Below are 25,480 nucleotides of genomic sequence, written 5' to 3'. Positions count from 1 at the left end.
AGACCTGGACTGCATTTGTAGCTTCCAGCTTGTCTGGTCCAGTCCTGACCGTTGCAAGCATTTGGGAGTGCTTTCTTTCTCTGTCTTTCTCTGATATTCAAAAAACAAAGCAAAACAAAAAACAAGTGGAGGAGAATGATGGTGGGAGAGCACCTCCACAGGATAAGCTCAAGTGCTGGGATTTGGAGGCTTGGCCCAGTCACAGAGAGATGTGTGTGTCTGCCCCACTCTACAGGGGGACAATGGGTGGCTGGGGAATTTTGCAACCCTAAGATAAATAGATCTCGTCAGAAACAAATCGGAAACACAACCAGAACTTTCACAGTTCTTTCCGTAATTACTGACAGATGAGCAGTGGACATGCAGGACATGCAGGAGTCCAGTGCTCAGCCTGGGGTTGCAAAGAATAGGGAGACTCTTGCTGTGTCCCAAAGCACTGAGACATTCCCGGGAGCTCAGCACTCCCTTAGAAAAGTGCCCTTAGGGGCCCACAGGAAGTCCTGGTTATCTCAGTTCTGACCTCTGGGGGCCTCCTTCTTTTCCTGAGTAGAGGCAGGAGCAGGTGTTAACTGGAAGAGGGAAGGCTCCAAAGAGAATGTGGCTGTCCATAAATGTGAGGATGTGGTTCTATTACAAACATACCAGCAAGAGTTCACTGATGCACTTAAATCATCTGAAACAGAGTCCTGAGAAGTTGGACAGGTAGATGCTCAGATCTGGGATCAGTGATTTGGTTAATAAGAATTGAATGAAGGAAAAGAATGAGGTTTTCTGTGGTTATTGGCATTTTATACTTAAACTACACAATAGCATTCTGAAGTGTCTGGATGCATGTTTTATAGGGTTAGATGTAACAGTAACATATCAAGCAGTATTAAAATTCAGTGGTGATTTTCTAAGTCATTACCAGAAGTTTGAGGTTAGCCTTATGAATCAATGATGTGATTTAATTTTATTTATTGTTCTGATGATAAAAACAAAGCATACTCATTTTCATTTTAAGAAGTATAGAGAAATAGAACAATAATTCCACTTTCCAGAGACAGTCACTGTTGAAAGTTGGCACTTTTCCTTCTGTTTCCTCTCCCCCCTCCAAAGGACCTACTTCCCTAAATGATGGAGAACATCCTGACATCCTGTATTTCCAGTGTGTCTCTCGCCTTTCAGCTTAACCTTCTCATATATAGGTCTCCTAGTTGACATCTATACTAAAGCCACATCCTTTCATTTGTCACCCATGTCAGCTACTTAGCATCTCCAAGGCCCTGTGGTGGCCTGGGGTCTGATCCCTTCCATGGTTGTTTCAGTGAAAGTTTGAGAGGCCCTGTGAAAGGGGCCTGCGCCTTCCTCTGCCTCTCTCACCCCTGCCTTGAGCATTCAAATATTGGCCATGGCTTTTTAGATACCCACAAGTATGGCAGCGCAGTGAAGGGAGACGAGGGAGCCCCGTGTGTGTGTCCTGCCTTGTGACCTCCCAACGCTTGTTTTAAAGCCTCGTTCTCCATTTCACTTGTCTTAAATGGGAAACGCAGGGGTGGTGTATCTATTCATCCATCACATATTGAAGTGCCCACTCTAAAGCAAAGACGAATTACAGGAGCTCACGATCCAAAGGAGGAGGCAGGGCTGATGAGAGCTCAGGACACTGTGTGACCACGGTGGGGACTAGTGAGAAAGCTTCCTGCACAAGGGCCGCTACTGGGAGGGGAAGCCATTCTTAACGCTTCCCTATTGTAGCTGACATTTCGATGGCCATGTTTGTGAATGAATCTTTGTTCCTTGTCCACATAATTTCATGATAGGGTCCTTAAGATGGAATTACCAGGTCATGCTTTAAAGGGTGTGACTATTTGAAAAACTTGCCTGCATTTTGTCTGATTACATAGACAGTCTTAACGTGTGCCTGTGAATTCTGGCTGAGCACTGACCACCTGCGGAGACCTGGACAATCTGTTTACTAAGCTGTAGGGTGAGGGGTAACAGCTCGAATCAGAGGGCAATGGTAAGAAGTGGGTGAGATCACAGGCAAAAGGTGCAGAGCGCAGAGTGAGGTCAGTAGGAAGCACTCAGCCAGAGACAGCTTTTATTATGATTGGGGTTCTCACAAGCCAGAGAGCCTTTTAGCCCCGATGTTTTTTCTTACCGTGGCAGCCGGCCGTTGTGTGGCTGTCTGTGTTGAGAGAGTAGAAAGTTAATTAAAATGGCGCTGCCTGCCAGGTGACAAATCAGGAGAGGAATGATCGCTCACACAATGTATGTTTTTTTTTTTTTTTAAAGCTGTTTATTGTGGAAGCTTCCAAATGTACAAAAGTAGAAAAGGTGCGTGCAGCGAATCCCATGTCATCCTAACCTCAGGTCAGCTGTTATCAAACCCCATGGCCCATCCTCAACCCCAGATGACTTTGAAGTATATCCCAGACATCTTGTCAGCTTAGCCATAAATGCTTCACCAAGTCTCCTGATGCATATTTTTTTTTTTTTATTTTTTTATTTTTTTTATTTTTATTTTTTTTTTTTTGACAGGCAGAGTGGACAGTGAGAGAGAGAGACAGAGAGAGAAAGGTCTTCCTTTGCCGTTGGTTCACCCTCCAATGGCCGCCGCTGCAGCCGGCGCACCGCGCTGATCCTGGCAGGAGCCAGGAGCCAGGTGCTTTTCCTGGTCTCCCATGGGGTGCAGGGCCCAAGCACCTGGGCCATCCTCCACTGCACTCCCTGGCCATAGCAGAGAGCTGGCCTAGAAGAGGGGCAACCGGGACAGAATCCGGCGCCCCGACCGGGACTAGAACCTGGTGTGCCGGCGCCGCAAGGTGGAGGATTAGCCTATTGAGCCACGGCGCCGGCCCTCCTGATGCATATTTGAGGCATTGAGTTGTGCTGGCTCAGAGCCTGTCTCTGCTGTTGCTGTGGGACTGTGTGAGTGTGAGTGTGAGTGTGTGTGTGTGTGTGTTTGTGTGTATAGAAAGAGAAGAGACAGAGAGAGAGTCAGTCAACCTAAGAACTTCGCAGGCTTCACTGCTCAAGTGAGGAAGCTGTGTTGTGTCCCAAAGACATGAGGTGGAAGGGGCACTGAATTTGGAGCCTGGTTTTGAACAAGGGGCCCCACCCATGACTGTTGTGCTTTGGGCAAGTGACGTTTGAATTTCTTAGAGCACATTCATAGAAATTGGGCGAGTATGGAATGATGTCATGTGTGTGGCAGCCCCGATGCCTGAGTCTTAGCTGGACCTCAGACTGGAGCCCAACCCCCTCCTCCCTGAGAACAGTCTCTATACAGAACTAAGGTCTCAGACTGACAGCCTTCCCAGAGCACAGGCAGGGAGTGCTCACGATGGGCACCTGGCACACAGAGCACCCTGAACCTGCAGATCTCCTCTCCTGCTCCCTCCCGCCACTAACCCCATCCCTCTGCTTCATGGGTGGGGGCAAGGGGGCCCAGAGAAGACCCTGGTCCTGCCGGCTGTGCCCTGGGCTCCCTGTGACCCTGTCTAGAGTGGGGAGACATGGGCTCCCCTCCCCATCTCTGATGGATCTTGGCCTCTTCTAACTCACTGTCATGCCTAAGCTGGACTTTTTTGATTGAATTAAATGAAGAAAATTGATCTGATTTGTAATCAAATCCAAACTTTCTCCTCAATCCCCTGGAAAGTCCATGATTTCAGGGCCTGTGACATCTGGCTGCCACTAGGTAGCTCTGTGGTCTTGGGCAAGGTGGCTGCCACCCTGGGCCTGCCCTGTCTGGGTCCCCTAGTGCTTTTCAGCTCTGATATTGCACATAAGGTGTCTGTAAGAATGGAAGACTTGTTTGTTCATACAAATAAAAATGCAATGGTTTTCTTGTAGCGTATCCACACAAGCTCAAACATTAATCCCTCTCCCTTCTCCTTCCTCCTCTCTCTGAAGTTTGCTGGTTGGTGTGGATCCATCCCAGCCCTGTTTGTCTGCATTTATATATGCATTTGCGGTTATTTACAAGTAGATGTTTACACTCCGTGAAGGGATTACATACACCTGCCGCTTTACAAACTTGCCTCTTTCCTTTTACCATATGTCTTGGAGGACTTTCTGTATCAGTGCATACTGATTCTTTTTCACACCTGCATTGCACTCTGCGTTTTGACGGTGTTTTCTTTCTTTTTTTTAAAAAAAGCATTTGTTTATTTGAAAGGCAGAATTACAGAGAGGCAGAGGCAGAGAGAGAGAGAGAGAGAGGTCTTCCATCTGCTGCTTCACTCCCCAAATGGCAGCAAATGGCCGGAGCTGGGCCCATCCGAAGCCAGGAGCCAGAGCTACTTTTGGGTCTCCCATGTGGGTGCAGAGACCCAAGGATTTAGGCCATCTTCTACTGCTTTCCCAGGCCACAGCAGAGAGCTGGATTGGAAGAGGAGCAGTGGGGACTAGAACCAGTGCCCATACGGGATGCCGGCACTGCAGGCGGCGGCTTTACCAGCTAGGCCACAGTGCCGGCCTCTCATGTTTTCTTAACCAATCCTCTATTGTTGAATATTTATGTATTCTCATAGCAATATATTTCTAAGTGTGTTGAGACCTCGAACTTGCAAAAAGATGATGGCAAATGTCAGTGGGTTAAACGAACAGTGAATGCATCCAACTCAAAGCGGGGCAAGAGAGAGGGCACAGGGACAGTGAGGACCACGCCATGGAGAGCTGGAGGGAGGCGCTCCCGGGAAGCTGTCGAGAGGCTGGCTGTGGGGAAGGTTATTTTTGGAGGTGGCCTGCCTGCTTGTGTGCCCTCAGCCACCAGTGCAAAACTGAGCTGCGTCATCTCCTTCTCCTGCCCCTCCCTCCATCCCTGGGCCTTCCAAGTTTGTTTTGATTCCCAGAGTCAGGACTGGAGAATTTGAGGAAGGGCTGGCACGTAAGTGATGGGTGGGCAGGGGGAGACGCGAGGAAGGAAAGGGGCGTTTGCTCTCTATCTGTGGTGGAGGAACTGGGACAGTTCTGCTTTGCGATCGGGCTGTTCACAGCCATCTGGTGGGGGTTGGGTTCCCAGGGTCCCATCCAGGCAGCGATCAAATGAGGCTGCCCCAGAAAGGGGGCCCCTTGGATGCCTAGGACTTAGCATATCATGCTGGAGGGAGAATGAACGCGGCAACTGGGGCTTCCTAGCTTGCAGGACACAGAACTAAGAGGCACCTTCTGTGGGTGAAGGGTTGGAGTCACATGGAGTGGCCGCTGGCGAGGGGGGAAGCAGCTATGGGACAAAACCGCCAACCACAGAGCAAGCTGCTGTAAGGCAGTGAGGGTCCCGTCACTGGGTGAATCCAAGCGGAAGTTTGAGGGAAACTTGTTCATCACCAGAGGACTCCTGCCTGAGGCTCTGTCCGACTCTGAATCTGTGACTATGCGACATGAGGCAAAAAAAGCAACATAGGGTTGGGGTTGGGGGGCCACATTATGGGCTAGGTAACCAGGGCAGTTTCCACCTGCTGCCAGAAGGTGGGATAAAAGGAACGCCTTCAGACGAGGCTTCAGCGTTTTTTCCTTTGGATCTTGGCAACCCTCACCCTGATCTGTCCTTGGCTTCGGCTCCGCTTGACCTTATATTCATGAATTATTTCCACAGGAATAAATATATCACATACACTTCAGATGACCAGGAAGTCTGGCAACTGGAAGAGAACTACATGTCCCAGGAGGTCGACTGTAAATTTGTTTCATTACAGCCTTTCTAAATCTGCATGCATCTCTTGGTTTGTGGAGTTTTTAAGGCTGAAGTGTCATCCAGCCTGAGCTTCTGGAACATTCTGCCCTTGCAGACTCTCGAAGGTCCCTTGAGCTGGAATTGAGAGCACCCGGCCTGTCCTTTTGTGTCCTGTGGGTGAAGAAGCGCCTCTTTGATGTACGCCTTAGCTGAGTTTGGGGAGGTGAGCACGGCAAAGCGTACCACCTGATGGGCTGATGGGCTTTTGCTGTGTGCTTGGTCCTGGTCTGGCACAGTGTGCGTTCCCTTAGGCCGTGCTCAGAGCCAGCCCTGCTGTCTCAGTGCCTTCACCTTTCAGATGAGAAAACTGAGCTTTGGAGCAGGCAGGAGGCTCCCCATCGCAGACGCACTGCCGCTGAGCGGCGCGCGGCGAGGCTGGGGTTGGGTGTGGCTTCTCAGCCTCTTTCCTACGTCTTGCTGCAGGGTTTCCACACTTGTCGGGAGCACTGGGAAATGCTTGGGCCTTGTGATTCACAGGGGCCTCAGCTGACTCATTCTCCTGACAGAGTTTGTCGGGAACGGCCTACCATTCCCCTAAGGACACACGAAAGAGCTTATGGGACAGTCACGTGTGAATAGCATGACTTTCTAATCCTGCCTGCACGTGCTCATTTCCTTTTTCAGCAGAGTTGTTTGCGTCAAAGCTCGGTTCGCAGGTTTTCCCGCTTGCCCTTTAAAGCTGTGACATCCGGGCTTGTTATCTAGTTACAACGGCATTCGTGAGCATGGCCACTGCTGGCCTCCCTTAAGTGCCCTTTAACTTATAAATGCAGCTCAATGTAAGTATTGCAAAGGGCTTATCTTGCAGCTGTGCTTTTATGTTCTTAAACAATTTCTTCTTTTGTCTGGTGTATTGAGCATTGATTTGTTCATCAAATATTTATTGAGCACTTATTATATGCTAAGTGTTGGAAACACCCACGTCAGAACCACCTTGTGGATAAGCACATGCATACACACACGTATTCAGTGTAACTCAGGGCCTCGGAAGTTCCTTGGCAGACAAACTTTCCATGTCACCCTCTTCCTCTATTTTTAGAGTCCTTGCTTTGTTCTTTCATTTTTTTTTTTTTAAGATTTATTTATTTTTTACTTGAGAATCAGAGTTACACAGAGAGAGGAGAGGCAGAGAGAGAGAGAGAGAGAGAGAGAGAGAGGTCTTCCATGTGATGGTTCACTCCCCAATTGGCTGCAACAGCCAGAACTACGCCGATCCGAAGCCAGGAGCCAGGAGCTTCTTCCGGGTCTCCCACGTGGATGCAGGGGCCCAAGGACTTGGGCCATCTTCTATTGCTATTCCAGGCCACAGCAGAGAGCTGGATCGGAAGAGGAGCAGCCTGGACTAGAACTGGCGCCCATATGGGATGCCGGCGCTTCAGGCCAGGGCGTTAACCCGCTGTGCCATGGTGTCGGCCTCTTTGTTCCTTCATTCTACAAACCTTGAGTGCCTGCTGTATGCTATGCCTGGTGCTTGCTTTGAGAACATAGACAAAGTAAGCCCTGCCCTGTGTTCTTCCAGAGCTTAGTTAGACAGACATGCACATCTCAATAATAACCTGGGCATGATAAATATGATGGTTTGCGCATGCACAAGGATGAGAAGGAGATACAGTGAGTTTGGGGAGGTTTTCTGGAAGCTGGATCTTTGAAGGTTAGAGCTGGGAAAAGGTTGTTGCAGGGACAAGGGGCTGCAGGAGCACAGGCTGGAGGGTGAGGGCTGGCTCACTGCCTGCGCAGGGCAGGGCTGGCAGGGTGCTGTTCCTGGAGAGGCACCCATGAGACAGGAAGTGGTGGGAGACAAGGCTGGAACCCATTCTGTGCATTGTCTGCTATAATTTTCACAAGCTCCCTCTGGGGCATAGGCTGTTATTACCCCCGTTTCGTAGGTGAGCAAACAAAGGCTGGAGGAGGTTCAGTGACTTGATCCCAGTCAGCCTGTGAGTGAATCGATGGGCTTGGACTTGAAAGAGAGCTTGCTGCTCTCAGCCTGCGCTCTGTGCCTGCAGGGCTGGGCTGGAGAGATCCGGCTTGCTTGTTCCTTCCCTCTGAGTCTTTCAAGGGCACCATCCCTTGCTGAATCCTTTTCCTCCCCGCTGCCTCTTGGTATTCTCCAACTCCTCATGAAATTGAACTGACGGGTCTGATGCTGACACCCTCTTCAGTCTCAGTTCTAGTTTTCCATCTTCCTTTTTTTTTTTTCCCAAAAGATTAATTAATTTATTTGAAAGACAGAGTTACACACACACACACACAGAGAGAGAGAGAGAGAGAGAGAGGTCTTCATCTGCTGGTTCACTCCCCAATTGGCTGCAAAAGCCGGAGCTGTGCCGATCCGAAACCAGGAGCCTCCTCCAGGTCTCCCATGTGGGTGCAGGGGTCCAACTCTTGGGCCATCTTCTGCTTCCCCAGGCCATAGCAGAGAGCTGGATTGGAAGTGGAGCAGCTAGGCTTCGAACCAGTGCCCATATGGGATGCCGGCACTGCAGGAGGCAGCTTTACCCGCTATGCCACAGCGCCGGCCCCGCATCTTCCTTCTTATTCAGCCAATCAGCAGTCCAGCAGTCTTCAAAGGAAACCTGTATGAGTCCAACCACGTGTGACAAGGGAGAAGGAAAGTTTCTCTCTCTTCTCAAAAGTCTCAGGTCCGGTACAGAGCCCAGGCATGTGATAGCTCTGATCAGGGAAACTGTTTGAGTCCTGGAGTGGGAACAGTTGGCTTTCGCTGGAGGAATCTGGTGCAGTGGTTGTGAGCCGTCCCTTTAAGGATGAGTTGGATCTGGGAAGATGGACGGGGGACATAGAGCATAGTCCTCTGCCTCACCTGGTGAGGAATAGGACACCTTTTGCCTTTCTCTCCATTTCTGGGTTGGTGTTGCTTTCTGTGTAGGAGAAGCAGGCGGGCGTGTTTATTTGTTCACAATCAGTCTTAATGCAAACTAATAAACTGAGAGCGCAAAGGGAAAATGATGAGACTACAGCATGAAACAAAAAAGGTAATTACGGAGCGAAGGAAGAGAACTGAGGATCCAAGCACAATCGGTACAGGAAAATTTACCAACAGGACAGGACAGAATCCCTTGAAAACTGTGTTACTAACAGAGCAGTAAGGCTTGAGGAAGACCATCACCCATGCTGAGAAAAAAGATAGAGGTCTGAGATGTAACAATCGTCCAAAACTGACCCCCAGGAAGGATACAGGGGAATCCTGGGAGACACACGCGGCTCCTGTCCATGCCCCACAGGCTAAAACCTAGTCCCACGGCCACACCTAGCTTCAGAGGAGGCTGAGAAAGTCTACACCCCGTTTGAGCTCTTAAAACTCAGATTGGGCAACGGTTCTGTTCCTGAGAGTCGTGTTGGCTTCCACCTTGACCTGCAGCAGAAGAGAGGCTGGAAGAGTGTGGGGTGTTTGCAGAGCTCCTGGGGTGGAGGTTTGGGGGGGGGCGGGGGCAAGGCCGCGGATTGAAGACGCATGCTCAGTTATGTCACAGCGCAAGCGCAAGGCAGGCAGGCAGTCTCCCTCGCCGTGCAAGGAGTCAGGGATTCTAGCATGGATGCGCCTTCCTTGCGAACACCTAGTTGACAATGAAACTAAGTCAATCAACAAATGAATTTAGCAGGGTGTGACTAATGGCCATTTGGTGAGCCCCTAATCCATTCAAATAGAGAAGCAAAGCCAAGCAGGGGTGGGCAGTTAAGGCTGAGGGATAGAGTGTGAGCAAGATGAAAGAATGTGCTGGAAATGGAATGGGGTGGGGGGTGGACAAGTAGAGGAAGTGGAGGTGTTCCCTTTCCTGCTGTCACACTGTCTAAACGGGGTGGTAGAGTGACCGTTAGCTTTTCAGTCTGTTTCTTAAAAAGTAGTTGTTGAAAAAAGCAGTCTCCTTCCATCCCTTTTTAGCCTTTCTTCCATCCTCCGCACTAAATAAATACAGGGGAGTGCAAGGGATCACATTTATCTAGTCTCCTGTTGTTCTGAATGGATGATCGTGGGTGATTTTTTTAAAAGATGTTATTTATTTATTTTAGAGATAGAGTTACAGACAGAGGGAGAGACAGAGGGAGAGGACTTCCTTCTGTTGGTTCACTCCCCAGATGGCCGCAACGGCTGGCACTGTGCCGAAGCCAGGAGCCAGGAGCTTCTTTTGGGTCTCCCACGTGAGTGCAGGGGCCCAAGGACTTGGGCCATCTTCCACTGCTCTCCTAGGCCATAGCAGAGAGCTGGATCGGAAGAGGGGCAGCCGGGACTAGAACCAGTGCTCATATGGGATGCCGGTGCTGCAGGCAGAGGATTAGCCTGTGCCACGGTGCCGGCCCCGATCTTGGGTGATTTTTAACTGTTTAATTTTGTCTATTATATATTTACAAAACGATGAGCTGGTCTTACATGAATAAGACCAGTAAGGGTATGAGACAGTGAGAAACTGTGTTTCATGGGAGGGTGGAGAGTCAGTTATGCAAATATCTAACTCTAGGCAGAACAAAACCCGCTGTAAACCAGATGAAGCACTGGGTGTGGGGCCCACAGGATGATGGGGAAGGCATCACAGAGGGACAGAGTTTGGCCTGGGTGATGGAGGCTGAGAGTAGTACTGGTAGGTCAAGAATGGGAGAAAGGACATTCCTGGCCCAGGGGGCCGCAGGAGCATCTGTGCGGAGGCGTGAAAGTATGCGGCCTGTCTGGGTGACCGTGAGTCACTTGTGGTTGGGGCACAAAGGATGAATGAAAGAATACTGACTGTCCAGCCAGTGCCCACAGGGTACCAGACAGTACACACAGATAGCTTCAGGCCTGCCTAGCAGCTCTGTAGAGTGGGGAATTATTCTCCGTACCAACGAACAAGTTAAGAGGCCAGGGTGTATTTCTCAAAGGCACACAGAAGTGAAGCTGTGATTGGACGCTCACCAGCTGCCCTCAGTGCCCAAGGCTTTTCCACTGTGCCGTGCCTTGTAGTGCATAGACACCTGAATTAGCTTCCTTTGTGAAATATAAAATAAAGAAAACCAAGTAATTGTGAACCTATTTTATAGGTAAATATTTTAAAAGTAAATGGTTCACATATAGCTTACTTGTGTTGTGTAAGTAAATATATCATGTATTTATATAACTATATTTACCTATGAAATAAAATATTTTATAGGTGAATTTGCAGGTAAATAAAAGAACTTCAGTTATGGGCCAGCATGCTATCTAGCAGCTGTGTGGCTCCAGGCTTCTTAATCATAACCCTAATTTCCTTACCCATAAAAGAGAAGAGCCACGGTGCCCCAGTCCAGCCTCAGACTCGTTTTTATGTTCTGATTAGATCACAGATGTGCCCAGGTGAGAACCTATAGCAGAACCCAACAAAAGGGTTTGTTGTGCTGAGCCAGCCCGGGCTCCTCCCAGAGGAGTGGGTGTGCGAGCACCCACACGTCTGTACAAACCCTTGCAGTCACACACACGGGCCCTGAAGGGCTGAAGCAAACAGTTTGGTCAACAGGTGGGAAGCTGTGCACTCTCTGGCTCCTCTCAGCTGGGGGCCGGGTTGTGCAGAGACCTCAGCTACTCCTTAGTGCCATTTCTTCCCAGTCCCACAGGTCTTTCTTGTGGAGACCCAGGCCTTTCAGCCCAGTCTCAGTTTAGCATGAGCCCCCCTCAAATTCATGGCCCCCAAAGGACAGAGAAGACCTGATGTCTCTTGCTCTATATTGGCTACACCATGTGTTGTCCCTTGCTCTGGCTACACAGTACCCAGGTAGCTGTGCTAGACCATGGCCTTCTGAGTGGTGCGATGATGGCTGTGTTCTCCCGCAAAGCCTGGGCCCAGCACACTGCCTGGTCCTGGGAGGCCTCATGGAGAGAGCTGTGTCCTTGTGACCCCCTGATCCTCGTGACAGCCTGCCCAAGGTGGTCAGGCTACACCCAAGCACCCACGGGTATGTGCAGGTGCTGTAGGTCAGGTCAAGGTGAGGGAGCAGTGTAGCCCGTGTTGGGGAGCACCGTAGGACCGTGGTGGGCCCTCCTGCCCCACAGAATGGTTCTTTTTGCACCTGCCAATCTCTCCTTGGCAGTGAGCGGGGAGCAGCAGCATGAAAGAGGAAGTTCTCTGAACATCCACAGGTCTGATTCTGATGGGAGTCAAGCTTGGGACCTTGTGCCTCGCGTCTTATCCTCTCGGGAACCCAAGTTGTAGGAGTTTGCTCCAGGTGAGGGAAGGAGGAAGGCTGCGGGAGCTCTGACCAGGGCTGAGTCATTGCCTAGCCCGGTGCAGACTGGAAGGATTGTCTTTGTCAGTGGTGTGGTGCTGGTGCTGAGCGGGGCTGGCCTGGGGCCTGTGCTGGAGGAGGCTGATGCGAGAGTGGAGACCCCCTCCCCCCTCCTGCCAGAGGCCTTGTGGCGGCTCCCTTTTTTTGCTCTGCACAATGAACATCTTATTCTAGGCCATAAATCTGGGGGAGGGGAGGGAAGAGGCAGGGAGGACACGGGCCTCTCCCAGGGAGATGCTTCTGCACTTGATGAGTCCTGCCCTTGTCTCTGCAGCCCGTCCCAGTGACTCACTGTGGGAGGGCTGGGAGCCTCCTGATGGCCTTCTCATTCTCACTGCAAGGTCAGCTTCCTCAGAAAACCCTTCTGGTTTCAAAAATTAAATAAATAAATAAAAATCCACATTGTGCAACCAGACAGACGTGGGCTTAAATTTTGAGATGTATGAATCTGGAAACTTTCTCAACCTATGCTAGTCATTTGTAACTTGTAGCACTGATATGAGAACTACACCTAGCGCTTAGCTGAGTGCTGGGCACGTGATTGGTGATCAATAAATGATGATTACCTTGACTGTCCCTGCACTTGGTACTGGTTCCTCTCACTTGTTGGTCAGCTAATGGGCCAGGTACTGTGCTGGGCAATGGGACCATAAAAGCAAGTAGGGTACAGCCTCTACCTGCACTAACTCTTAGTCCCCTGGGAGGGACAGGTGTGTGCAATGGAGTGCAGGTGGGAGGTGTTGTTGCAGAAGGAGCAAGAGACCAGGGCAGGTGGGTCAGAGAAGAAGAGATGAGCCCACCCCCCACAAGGGCTCTAAAGGATGAAGAGGAGTTTGCCAGGCATTTTGGGTGGAGGAGAGGAGACAGTAGCCAGACCAGAAGGAAGGAGGAAGGGCCTAGCTGGGATTTGGCATGAGAGCCACTCACAAGGGAGGGCAGGAGGTGATAGCGGAGGCTCCTTTGGCTGGTGAGCCCATGAGGCTTCCACCCTGCACTGGCACCTGGCTGTACCTAGTTACGGGCGGTGGGTGGACACAGGCTGACACCTGGTGGAGACGGGGTGTTGAGCTGGCAATTGTCATCACAGGGGTCTCTCTGGGGATGTCCACACCCCAGGCTCAGGGCTAGGATGAAGAGTGGACCTCCCAGTGGGACTAGAATAGATCCGCCAACAGGAGTGGCAACTGCAGAGCCTATGGAACACAGGCTTCAGGGAGGGTGTGCTGGAGAGGCTTTGGTAGAACAGAACTGCTGTCGTCAAGTTGGGTCAGCCGAGAGGTGGGAGCAGTGACTCCTGCAATTGTCGGGAAAACCATTGAGCCCATGTGCAGTGCTCTGGGTCAGAGGGGAAGGGGCAGAGAAGACCTGCTTAGTAGTCAAGAATTACACTTGTGGCTTTAGTCGTTCACAAATGACTGCAAAGCCCTATCACTTATACAAATTGGGTGAATCGTTTGGATGAAATAAAAATAGAATTATATTTGCTACAAGGATGATGTGTGGCATTTAGCTGGTGTTAAAAATAACCATGGGAGTGTTTATTTACCCAACTCTTAACCATGTCCTGACATGTTATGCACTTTAAAACGTTTTGTTTAATCCTGGCTAAATTCAGCTCCTATTTATCTATCATCTCTACCTATCTATCGCCTGCCTTCCTTTCTACCTGTCATCCCTGTTCCAGAAACCTGACAGTGTGGAAAAGCATACCACCACTCTAATTCATGCCCATGCCTTTTTTTTTTTTAATTTATTTATCTGAAAATTGAGTTAACAAAGAGAGAAATATTTATCTGCTCATTCACTTCCCAAGTGGCTGCAACAGTCAGGCTAAACCCATGAGCCACTAACTTTATTTGAGGCTCTGATGTGGGTGGCAGGGACCCAAACACTTGGGCCATCTTCCACTGCTTTCCCAGGTGCATCAGCAGGGAGCTGGATTGGAAGTGGAGCAGCCGGGACATGAACATGCACCCACATGGGATGTCTGCACTGAAGGCCGTGGCTGTACCCGCTGTACCACAAATGCCAGGCCTCACAGTGACTTTCAGTAGAATTTGGTGTCGGGCCATCTTGCCCCATTTCCTTGGTCCTGTGGGTCTTAACTCACCCTGCCATTAGCATTACCTGGAGCGGCTTATACAGAAGTCCTGCTGCCCTAATTCCATCCCAAACCAATGAATTCAAAGTCTCTGTGGGATGGGCCTGGGCATTGGTATCATTTTTAAAGCTTGGAAGTTGATTGCAGCAGGCGGTGATGGCTGAGACCCACTACTGCTCTCTCTGATCTAGGAGATGGTTCACATCTTTTTCTTTCTTCAAACCTCGGACACCTCCTTCCCATCAGTCGACAACCTTGTTTTACATTTACCTGAGAAGGCAATTGTGATCAGCAGAGAACTTTCAAGCCTTTCGTCTTAGTCTGATCAGGCTGCCAAAACAAAAACTGAAATTGATTTCTTATAGTTCTTGAGGCTGCAAAGTCCAAGGTCAGGTGCAGGCAGACTCAGCTCTGGTGAGAGTCCACATCCTAGTTCCTCCATAGAGCCCACCGGGGAAGGGCTAGCCAGCTTTCTGGGGGTCTCTTTAGTAGGGAGCTCACCACAGTAATGATGGGGCCCCTCTTGGCCCAGTCGCTTCCCACAGGCCACAGCTCCATCATGTTGAGGGTTAGGATTTCAACAAATGAATTTTGAAGGACAAAACCATTCAGACTGTGGTGCCTTGGCAAGGCCACATCTATGTCTGCACATTCCACCTCTGCCTGTTATTCTGCCTGACGAATTCCTTCAGCTCCTTTTATAAGACCACCCCCTCCATTTGTATATGAATCTTATTCCCTTTTAATGAAGGACACACCTCCACTCATTCTCCCTCTTTTTCCTAATGTTCTCTCTGTACTGGGTCATTCCCATTTGTCTATCTGACTGTCCACCTGCTGTTGTTTCCTACCTGAGTCCACCCACGTGCATATGTGCACACGTCCTCCCCTGATCTCTTCTGTTGCCCTAGCTACTGCTTTCTTTCTCAACCCCTGAAGAGTTGTTTTCACTTGCTCCCTACAGTTCTTTCCCCATTCTCATTTAAACCCAGTCTGATTAGTCTTCTGGCCCTGTCACTCCGCTGTAACTCCACCTGTGAGACTCGCGGTGACCATGTTTCCAGATCCACTGTTGAATCTCAATCCTTATCTAAGATCTACATCAGCAGTGTTTATTCTTGTGGCTTCTGAAGCATTCCTCTCTTTGGTCCTTTTCCTGCTAGTTTCTCCTCCTCGGTTTCTTTGGTTGGCTCATCTTCACTTGTTCACTTTGAGGCACTCCTGGGGGTAGCCCTTGGACTTGACCTCTTCTCTCTCTTTTTGCCTTGGTGATCTCTTACCGTCCATGTGCTGACAGCCCTCAGTTTATAGCTCCATTACACACCTTTCCCTTGAACTTCATGCTCACATAATCAATGATCTACTTCACAGTAGAGGATCTCCTTTCAGGTGTCTACTAGGCATCACAGATCCGGCAAGTCTGGCTGCTTTTCTCTCTGAAATAGCTATCCCCACATGCTTAGATGACAACTTCATGTATCCAGTTGTTAGTGCTTGAAACTGTATTCAGTCTACATTCTTTCTCTCACGCAGCATCCAGTCTGCCAGCAAGCCATGTCAGCTGAAACTTGAACATGAATCAAGAAACAGACTACTTATTTATTCCACCAAATTAACACCAATTCTAAACAGATCAATCTCTACTTTTAATTTTTAGAATAGCTAATTTTAATTTTTAGAATGGATCTCCTGCTTAGACTCTTACTTCTATGGTTCATCCTCAAAGCAGCAACCAGAGTGATAATTTTTTTTCCTTTTTTTATTTTAAAGATTTTATTTATTTATTTGAGAGGTAGAGTTACAGATAGTGAGAGGGAGAGACAGAGAGAAAGGTCTTCCTTCCATTGGTTCACTCTCCAAATGGCCACAACAGCTGGAGATGCGCCGATCCGAAGCCAGGAGCCAGGTGCTTCTTCCTGGTCTCCCATGTGGGTGCAGGGGCCCAAGCACTTGGGCCATCTTTTACTGCTTTCCCAGGCCACAGCAGAGAGCTAGATTGGAAGAAGAGCAGCTGGGACTAGAACCGGCACCCATATGGGATGCTGGTGCCTCAGGCAGAGGATTAACCTACTGTACCATGATGCTGGCCCCATCAGAGCGATCATTTTGAAAGTTGTATTGTCAAGTTCTTTTTGTGCTCAAAACCCAACACATCTTATTTCACTGAAAGTTAGAGTTTGTTTGCTTTTTAAGATTTAATTTTTTATTTGAAAGGCAGAATTGAGAGGAAGACAGAGAGAGCTTCCATGTGCTGGTTCACTCCCCAGAGCTGGGCCAGGCCAAAACCAGGAGCCAAGACCTCATCCTATTCTCCCACATGGGTGTCAGGGGCCTAAGTACTTGGGTCATCTTCTACTGCCTTCCCAGGCACATTAACAGGAAGCTGGATCAGAAGTGGAATAGCTGAGACTTCAACCTGGCTTAGACTAACTACCTACTATAGCTGCTCCACAAATCCCACCGTGGAATGAGTACAGTAGGTCATCCTCTGTGAGATGCCAGTGTTGCAAGTGGCATCTTAACATGCTGTGCCACAGTGCTGGCCCTGAAGCTTGAGTTTTTAGAAGGGCCTACTTGGTTCTACATGACGTGACCTTCAGCTCCTTGCAGATTTTATCTGTTCTTTTCCACCTCTTCATTCTTTTTGCCTCAAGGAACTTGGACTTGGCAGCATGAAGCACTTTTCCCTTGTAGTTTTTGTGCTTCTGTTCCCTCCAGTTGAAACCCTGCATTCACTTGGCTCTGTAGTTTGCAGTGAAATGTCAGCTTCTCAGAGGAGCCACATGGGCACGGTGTCTAAGGAAATCCTCTCCTGCCTGCCTCCTCCCTCCATGGCTGGCTTCCTCTTTCCCCTTATCTTGCCTTGCTGTTCTACATATCTGGCCATCTCACTTATTTACTCACTGTCTCTTCGCACTAGGTGGTTTCCATGGGGGTAGGGACTTACTTCACTTCTGTTGTTCACAACTGCTTTCGTAAGACTCAGAGCCATGCCTCAGAAATGATAGGCACCATGCATACTTGCTGGCTGAATTTAACTCTATCCTTACAATGCTTAAAATTAGTGGGAATAACCCAAAGTTTAGAGGTAAGGAAGTGGAGGCTCAGATTAAGTCATTTTCTCAAAGTAACACAGGTTGCTGGTATAGAGCTGAGCCTCAGACTTTGTAATAAGTAGATCCTTATACTGTCTCCTGTTGAGCCTGACCTTCCTCCAGCCCCCACATCTCAACTGCCTCATCTTCTCCCTGTCTCTTTGGAAATAAGCAGCCCCATGGAGTGACAAAATCCCTGTGGAAAATGTCCCAGATATAGCTGGAGGTGTAGGAAATGCACACACACGTCATTTTCCACAATTCCCCAGTCCAGAGATCTGTGAAAATCAAGTTAAATCCGTTTGGTGGCAAAACTTAATTGGGATTGATGTGAGGTTATTTATAAATCTATGCCTGTAAAGTATTTTCTTTTTTCCCTTTCTTTTAAGGGCCTTTTCCCTATTGCTTTGAAGAGCCTCTCTAGGAAATACTTAATTTTAAGATCTGATTGAGATGAACATGGCAGGCCCAGTTGAGGAGGGCACGTGGACATGCCACGTGGTGCCAGCGGCAATGGTGACTGTCTGTATCCTCAACAGTGGGACCCTCCCTGCCCTCCCAGTCTCCCTTTTCTGCTTCCTTCACCCAGTGCTGGCAAGCGGGGGTTGCCTGCACCTTCCCTAGTCATGAGAACAGAGAAGTTTCCCTGTGTGAAGAATCCAAGAGAAAAGGCCTATAGATACTGATAGTTAGGGTTCCACAAATAAAGTATCCAGACAGTCCTCAACTCACTAAGACTCAACTTACGATTCTCTGACTTTGTGATGGTGCAAAGCATTGCGCATGCAGTAATAACCAAACTTTGAATTTGGATCTTTTTCCAGGCTAGCAATCAATGTGCAGTAAGATACTCTCCCCAGGCTGGGCAGGTGCCAGTCGCATGAACAGGATGGTAAACAACCAATACTCTGCAGTGTGCCATGTGCTAAGTATGATGTTTTGTAGGTTGTGTGTTTTAAATATATTTTTGAATAGGATGTCTTCAATTGATGATGGGCTTGTTGGGATATGAGCAGGCAGCATTTGCGTTGTCAATCACCTTCTGATAAGGGGCTGTCATTTCAGCCTCCTTGTCCATGCACACAGAGCATGCAGTCAGCCTTGTAGAGGCACACTTTTCAATTTAAGAATGTTTTAAGCTAAGGAGCATCAGATGTTTGAGGGAAGTTTGAAACATTTAACACAGAAACCAAGAGACAACACAACACAACACAACAATAATAAAAAGAAACCCACACGAAAGAAAGTAATCTGGCTTCAAGAAACAAACTACTGAAGAAAGGGAATAGTCAGAGAATAAGAAATTAAAAGGATGCTAGAAATAAATTGGTATTGGGTTCAGAATATAAAGCTGAAGGAAACTCAGACTTGCAGAAAGTCGAACAAAGGCAAAGAAATGAAACCTAAGACAAGGATTAGTCTAAGAATTCCAACATCTAAATAGAAAGAGAGCAGAGACAATGGAGGGGAAGAATGACCAAAGAAAAAATCCAGATGGATTCTGAGTTGAAGGAAGTGGGCTTCTAGACTGAAAAGCCTACCTGAATATCCAGGGCTATGAAGGAAAAAAGAAGAGCAGCTTCCAGACAGGAAAACAACAACAACAACAACAAAAACCAAAACCAAAACAAAACATCACAAATCCCAGATGGAGTATATGTAAGAATAGAATTCTGATTGATGTCAGATATCTCCACAGCAACACCAAAAACTAGAAAACAAGGAAATCATACCTATAAATGTCTTTCTTTTTAGAGAAGGTTTTTTTTTTTTTTTCTTTTCCAACGGGCAGAGTTAGAGAGAGAGAGAGAGAGAGAAAGGTCTTCCTTTTCCATTGGTTCACCCTCCAAGTGGCCGCTACGGCCGGTGCGCTGCGCTGATCCGAAGCCAGGAGCCAGGTGCTTCCTCCTGGTCTCCCATGCGGGTGCAGGGCCCAAGGACCTGGGCCATCCTCCACTGCACTCCCAGGCCACAGCAGAGAGCTAGACTGGAAGGGGAGCAACCAGGACAGAATCTGGCACCCCAACCGGGACTAGAACCAGGGGTGCCGGCGCCACAGGCAGAGGATTAGCCTAGTGAGCCGTGGTGCCGGCCGAGAAGTATTTATTTATTTGAAAGGCAGAGTTACCAAGAGACAGGGGGAGACAGAGAGAGATCTTCAATCCACAGGCTTACTCCACAAATGGCCTCAACTGCCAGGGCTGGGCCAGGCCAAACCCAGGAGTCAGGAACTTCTTCTAGGTCTCCTATGTGGCTGTAGGGGCCCAAGCGACTGGGCCATTTCCCACTGTTTTCCCAAGCACATTAACAGGGAGTTGGATTGAAAGTGGAGCAGCTGGAACACAAATCAGCACCCATATTGGATGCTGGTGTTGCAGGTGGCAGCTTAACCTGTTATACCACAATGCTGGCTCCCAAACTTACGAATTTCTGAGAGGATATTCTTTCCATTTGAGAAAATATATCTGGACAAATTGTTCGTCAAATATGAGGATGGAATACAGGCATTTTGAGATATGAGTAGTCTTAATGATTTTACTTCTCACATAGCCTACACACATCGGTTCCTTCCAAACTACAGAGTTCTTACTAAGAAAGAGTAAATGGGATCTCCCTTTAAGTCTGAAAATCAACAAGGTCAAGTTAGAGTAGGAGAACAGAAAATTCCGAGAAGGAGATCTTTAAGGAATTCAAAGTAAAACCAAACAAAGCTGATTACACGGTGGTATTTGATCGTATCACAATGAATTTCATAATTTTATGGGAAAATGGAGGGCTGAATTAGTGATAGCAAACAAAAGAGACAACAGAGGACTCCAGTGATGACATTTCAGGAATGTACAGGAAAAAAAAATATTGATTCTAACACCCCATAGCTCAATGGGTAACTCTTGGGGGAGCTGGAGAAGAGGTAGGCGAGTTGATGGTAAAACAGAGCCATTTTCACTCTTTGTAGTGGGGAGTTCATGAATGAAATCTAACACTGAGAAGTAAAGGGGCCATGGAAGCATGCTGTTCAGGTCCACTCAGACACCTGAGTGGGTCAGAGAGCTGCAAGCTGCTGCATTGTGAAAGCAGGCCTGTGTGTGGAGGGGGCAGGGCCCCTTGCTTTTCTTTGGAAGGCTTGCAGTGTCACTGGTCTTTAAAAAAAATCAGCCGTGTGTATTGCTTTGAAAAAAAAAAAGAGGCTCAGGGTCTTCTGTGTATCGAGTGGGCCCCGCCATTGTTTTGGTGTAGAGAACACAGGAACACCCTAGTCAGACCCATGGGCATGGGGCCCCCTTTGGGTGTTTGGCACATGGCAGGGGCTGAGGAGCGCCCCCTTGCTGGTCCTCTGAAACGAATTCTTTCACCATTTCTCTTTTTTGGCAGCTCCTACCCAACTATTCAGTGTTCAATTCATCATGAGTTTCAGCTCTTGTCTGAGATCTTTTGGCCTGGCTTTATTCTACCCCTGGAGGGAGCACAGGCCTTTGGGAGGCGGCTTTGGGTGTGGAATTCTGGCTTCACTCCTCAGCAGCCTTGTGCCTGGGCTCATTACTAAAGCTCTTGCTACTTCATCTGAAAATGGAGAAAACATTCCTTGCCACGTAGGATTGTGTGAAGAACAAATGCATAACTTAGTGCGTGAAGTGTCTGGCGCATAGTAATTGGTAAAAACACATTAAAATAACACTGCGGATCACTTGCGATGAACACTGGGTCTAGGACAGAAGCCCCATAATGTTGGGTCCCAGCCCCACAAGTGAACCTTCCAGAAGGGGTGAGGAGTCCTGGCCTGGCGGAACGGGGATGGGCGGGCAGAATCTGAGGAGCCGCCTGGTTTGAGCAGGAGTTCTTACTGTACTTTGGATGCAGTGTCTTCCAGTTTGACTGCAGGGCTCAGCAAACTGGTAGAAACCCAGAGCTGGGATGCGTTATGCACAGAATATCTAAAAGCTCTCAGCTAATTTAGCTTCTGTATGCAGACATATTCAGAGCAACGCTCACATCTCAGATCCTGCGGAATGGCAGCGCCAGGGTGCACAGGGTCTTCTGCTACCCTAAGGCTCTGTGTGCCTGGTGCCGACCTTGCTCACTGAAGCGGGGTCCTGGGGCCAGAGCCTTCCTCCTGTGACAGGCTGACCCACTCTCTGACCCCAAAGAGAGTGCTTTAGCAAGTTGCCCTGCTCTGTCGGACTGGGCTGTTGAAATTCATTGGGTGTATGTCCTTGGCTCAACTTAGAAACTTATTTTGGTTCTGGGTGGGTTCTGTAACTCCTGGCTCTGGGCCTGTGGTTGGTCTGTGTCGAAGGGAACACTTGCTGGAGACAAAAGAGGGTTATGATTCCAAGGCAGCCTCTTATTTAGCTGCTTGCTGCCTTGGGTGGCTCCTGGATGCTTCTGCGTCTGAGGGTGGGGAGACTGGCAGAGCTGCTGGGCGGGGACAGTGCAGTGACAGCAGGAGAGAGAAAGCAGGGAAGAGGCCCTGAGCACAAGGAAGGGATCAAATAAAATCCAAATCTCAGCTGGTCCTCTGGAGAGAAGCTGAGAAACCAAGTCTAGATGTCAAGGTCAGAGAGCCTTGGGGGCCAGGGAGCAGAGCTCACAGAGCACAGTGGGTTGCGGGTTAAGCAGGAGCTGTACTAACACTGCAAGGGAGCACAGGAGTGTGTGAGTGGCTTGGGGATGAGAAGCAGGCAAAGGGACTGCGTCATCAGCTGAGTGCGTAGCTCCCAGTAAGGGAATCTTTGGAGTTTGCGTAATCTACGTGATAAATACATCTTCAGAATAGAAAAATTACGGAGATACACTTTACATGTAGTCTTCAAAAGTGGAAAATGTGTATTGTGAAAAAACTGTGTAACTTTGGAAATTTTTTGCACCCAAATAAACATCTTTTGCTTATGTTTTTCTTGCTTTTTTTAAAAAATAGTTTTTTAAAAAAGATTTATTTATTTATTTGAAAGGCAGAGTTATAGAGAGGCAGAGAGAGAGGTCTTACATCTGCTGGTTTACTTCCCAAATGGCTGCAATGGCCGGAACTGGGCTTCTTCCAGGTCTCTAATGCGGGTACAGGGGCCCAAAGAGTTGGGTCATCATCTACTGCTTTCCCAGGCCATAGCAGAGAGCTGGATTGGAAGTGGAGCGGCTGGGACTTAAACCGGTGCCCATATGAGATGCCGGCACTGTAGAAGGTGGCTTTACCCACTATGCCACAGTGCCAGCCCCTATTTAACTTTTTTGAAAGAGAGAGAGAGAGAGAGAGAAATCTTCCATCTGCTGTTTTGCTCCCCAAATGCTTGCAACAGCCGGGTTGGGCCAGGCCAAAGCCAGGAGCCAGGAACTCAGTCTCTGTTTCCTACATGAGTGGCAGGGGCCCAAGCACTTCAGCCATCACCTGTTGCTTCCCAGGGTGTGTACATTAGTAGAAAGATAAAATCAGAAGCAAAGCCAGGACTTGAACCCGGCCACTCTGATCTGGAATGCAGGCGTGCAAGCAGGAGCTTAACTTCCGCATCCGGGACTGGAACTGCTGCCCATATGGGATGCTGGCACTGCAGGTGGTAGCTTTACCCACTATGCTACAGCGCTGGCCCCTGAAGTGCTCTTAATAGCAATCCAGGATGGTCCCATCCAGTAGCTGCTTTATCCAGTAGCTGCTTTATCCATCCAAAAACCAAACCATAATTTTTTGTTATCTTTTTTTTTTTTAAAACTTTTTTTTTTAACTGGGCTGGTGCTGTAGCTCAGCAGGTTAATCCTCCATGTGCTATGTCAGCATCCCATATGGGTGCCAGCTGAAGCCCTGGCTGTTCCGCTTCCGATCCAGCAACTTGCTAATGCACTTGGGAAAATGGTGGAAGATGGCACCAAGTACTTGGGCCCCTGCCACCCACATGGGAAACCCTGATGGAGTTCTAGGCTCCTGGCTTTAGCCTAGCTCAATCCTGGCCGCTGCGGTCATTTGGGGAGTGAATCAGCAAATGGAAGTTCTCCCTCTCTGATTCTCCCTCTCTCTGTGTCACTGTTCCTTTCAAATAAGTAGCTAAATCTTTGTTTATGAAAGACATTAGGGAGAAAAAGTTATTTTTATTTATTTGAAAGGCAAAGTGGCAGAGAGAGAGAGAGAGAGAGAGAGAGAGTGAGCACATAATACCAACATCTTCCATTCACTGGTTCACTCCCCAAATGCCCACAAGAGCTGGGGTTGGGGCCAGGCTGAAGCCCAGATTCTGGAACTCCATCCAGGTCTCCTGTGTGGGTGGCAGGGAGCCAAGTGTTTGAGCCACTATCTGCTGCCTCCAAAGTGTACATCAGCAGGACACCAGATTGGAAGCAGAGGTGGAACTTGGTCCCTGGCACTCCCATGTGGGAAGCGGCAGTCCCGAGCAGCTGCTTAACCAGCTGTGCCACAAACCTTTCCCCACACACCCTTTTCTTTTTTTAAGAAGGCTTTTGAGCAGCCCCAGGGCCATGAACTGGATCCTAGGAGAGCCCCTCTGTCTTATTCATAACCCGCTTAGACGTCGCTAGCCAGCTGGGACCCAGAGTTGGTTTGAAACCAAGCTCTCATCCAAGATCAAGAAACCACGGTCTGTCTTAGTCTTTTCCGACCTGGCTCTTGGCTGGTTTATTGGCAGCTCCTGTCCTCAGAGCCAGCCTCTTGGGTGGGGCCCTTAGTTTGCATATATTTGCCTTGTTCAACAGAACTGGAGAGAAATTCTGCTCTCACCCCCCTGATTTCCTAACCCCAGATTGCAGCAGCCACAGGCCTGCAGGAGATTGATTTAGTCAAGAGAATGTGTTGCAATGAACAGGGATTGACCTAAATTCCACCCACGAGGGGGCTTACTGAAAGGATTCAAGGGATTCGTGCTGGAGTGAGAGTACAGACGAGCCTCGCAGCTGCCAGCGTCATCATCGGGGCTGCGTGGTGCCTGGCTGCCGCTCTCTGGGGCCAGTTTTCTCCCTTCCCACAGGACCCCTGCGGCCCCATGCCTTGATCTGTGGGGGCGTTTGCTTGTCAAGGTATCACTGCCGCCCGTGCTCTAGCTCCAGCTGACTCTAGTCTTTTTTTCCTAGTTGCAGTTTTGACCAAGTACCAGATTGGTTCAGCACCCTTATTTCTGGATGAATCCTCCTCAAGTCCAAGTTCCACACTTGTCTGTCAGGGGAGGCCCAGTGGCAGGTGGGGCAGGGCAGGGCGGGGTAGGGTTGGCAAGTGGAGGTGTGCAGGCCATCTTCCAAAGGACCTAAGAAGCATGACCGGAGCCCCACGTTCCCTCTCAAGTCTGCGAGTTGCTGTGGCTGGAGTGTAGGGTACATGGGGCAGCAGGCCACAGAGGCCGCTCTGCTAGGAAGGGCATGTGGCTTGGGTCCGCCTCCAAGGCCTTTTCCGGGTCTCATGGCCACAGACACCTGTAGTGTTTAGACAGAGCACTTGGTGAAGTATCCACCTCTCACGGAAGGTCTGGCTGGAGTAAGAGCAGGGAGAGGAGAAGGTGGCTGGGCAGGGGTGGAGCAGGGGTCTTTCTTCTTGTTGAGGAGAGGTGGTTCCCCACCACCACCGCAGGAGCCCTTTGTCTCTGTTCCCAAGGGAGGCTCCCGGCTGGCAGCCCTCCCTGGCCGCTTGCTCCACTGTTTGTGTGCGCGATCACCTCCCTGCCTGCTCTCCTTTGCCCGCGGGGCTGTTGGCTCCTGGTGTTTTGTCGGCAGTAATTATAGACAGCAGCAAGGTGCACAAGACCTTGAGGCAACGGTTTTGTTTTTTGTTTTTTTTTTCCCTCCCTGGCTCACCTGATGCCTTTGTTGTTTGCCCTGTTCGGCCCAGATCTCTGTGAAGCCTTGACATTTGCACCCCTCAGACGGCTCACGTCAGCTGAGGTTTAGCTGACGGGAGCTCCTCTCTACATCCGTCCTCTCAAGCGATGGCTCCCGTCGTCTCTAAGGTCTCTGTCCCCTGGATACTGTCCCAGTGTGTCCACCCCTCCCTCCCTCCTTCGGTGGGTTGCTGAATTGTCTCCTGGGGACCAACTCTTATTCTAGACCTCCTTCCCCTGGTCCTTATTAGGGGCGCTCATTGCAGCATCACAGATCTGTTCTTAGATTTGGCTTGAGCTGAGTGTGAGTGAGAAAGACAAAGTCAGCCTCCTGGAACTCCACATTCATTTCCACTAGGGATGATGGTTGGTGAGTGAGGACACGGACAGAAGAGGAGTGCTGGAGGAATCAGTGCACCTCTTCCTTACTGCGAGGGGTTTCGAGGGTATAGTAGTCTAGAGGTAGCACACCAGGACTGGCAAAACCTGAGGCACAGGGAAACTCTTTGAC

General features: G+C 49.2%; 1 protein-coding gene across 13 annotated transcripts in view; it reads left to right on the top strand.

The window, feature by feature from the left end:
* The window catches only part of ST6GAL1 (ST6 beta-galactoside alpha-2,6-sialyltransferase 1), a 122,849-nt gene that overhangs the window by 4,082 nt on the left and 93,287 nt on the right, over window positions 1-25,480 (top strand). Inside the window, exons 1-3 of one of the 13 annotated variants that reach the window (XM_070072391.2) lie at window positions 4,730-4,876; window positions 5,585-5,657; window positions 5,778-5,885. The exons of 7 other annotated variants lie outside the window; for them this stretch is intronic. The gene's annotated coding sequence lies outside the window, so the exon portion shown is untranslated. Of the gene's footprint in view, window positions 1-4,729; window positions 4,877-5,584; window positions 5,886-25,480 lie in introns of those variants that run through there. 5 more of the 13 variants (XM_070072389.2, XM_070072392.2, XM_070072384.2 and 2 more) reach the window with 5 other exon arrangements.

The sequence above is a fragment of the Oryctolagus cuniculus genome, chromosome 4 (genome assembly GCF_051225735.1).
Source record: "Oryctolagus cuniculus isolate XC-2025 breed Fujian yellow rabbit chromosome 4, ASM5122573v1, whole genome shotgun sequence".
In the NCBI taxonomy this organism is placed as follows: Eukaryota; Metazoa; Chordata; class Mammalia; order Lagomorpha; family Leporidae; genus Oryctolagus; species Oryctolagus cuniculus.
The sequence above is the reverse complement of the archived record's forward strand: the minus strand, read 5'-3'. Positions and strand labels throughout refer to the sequence as shown.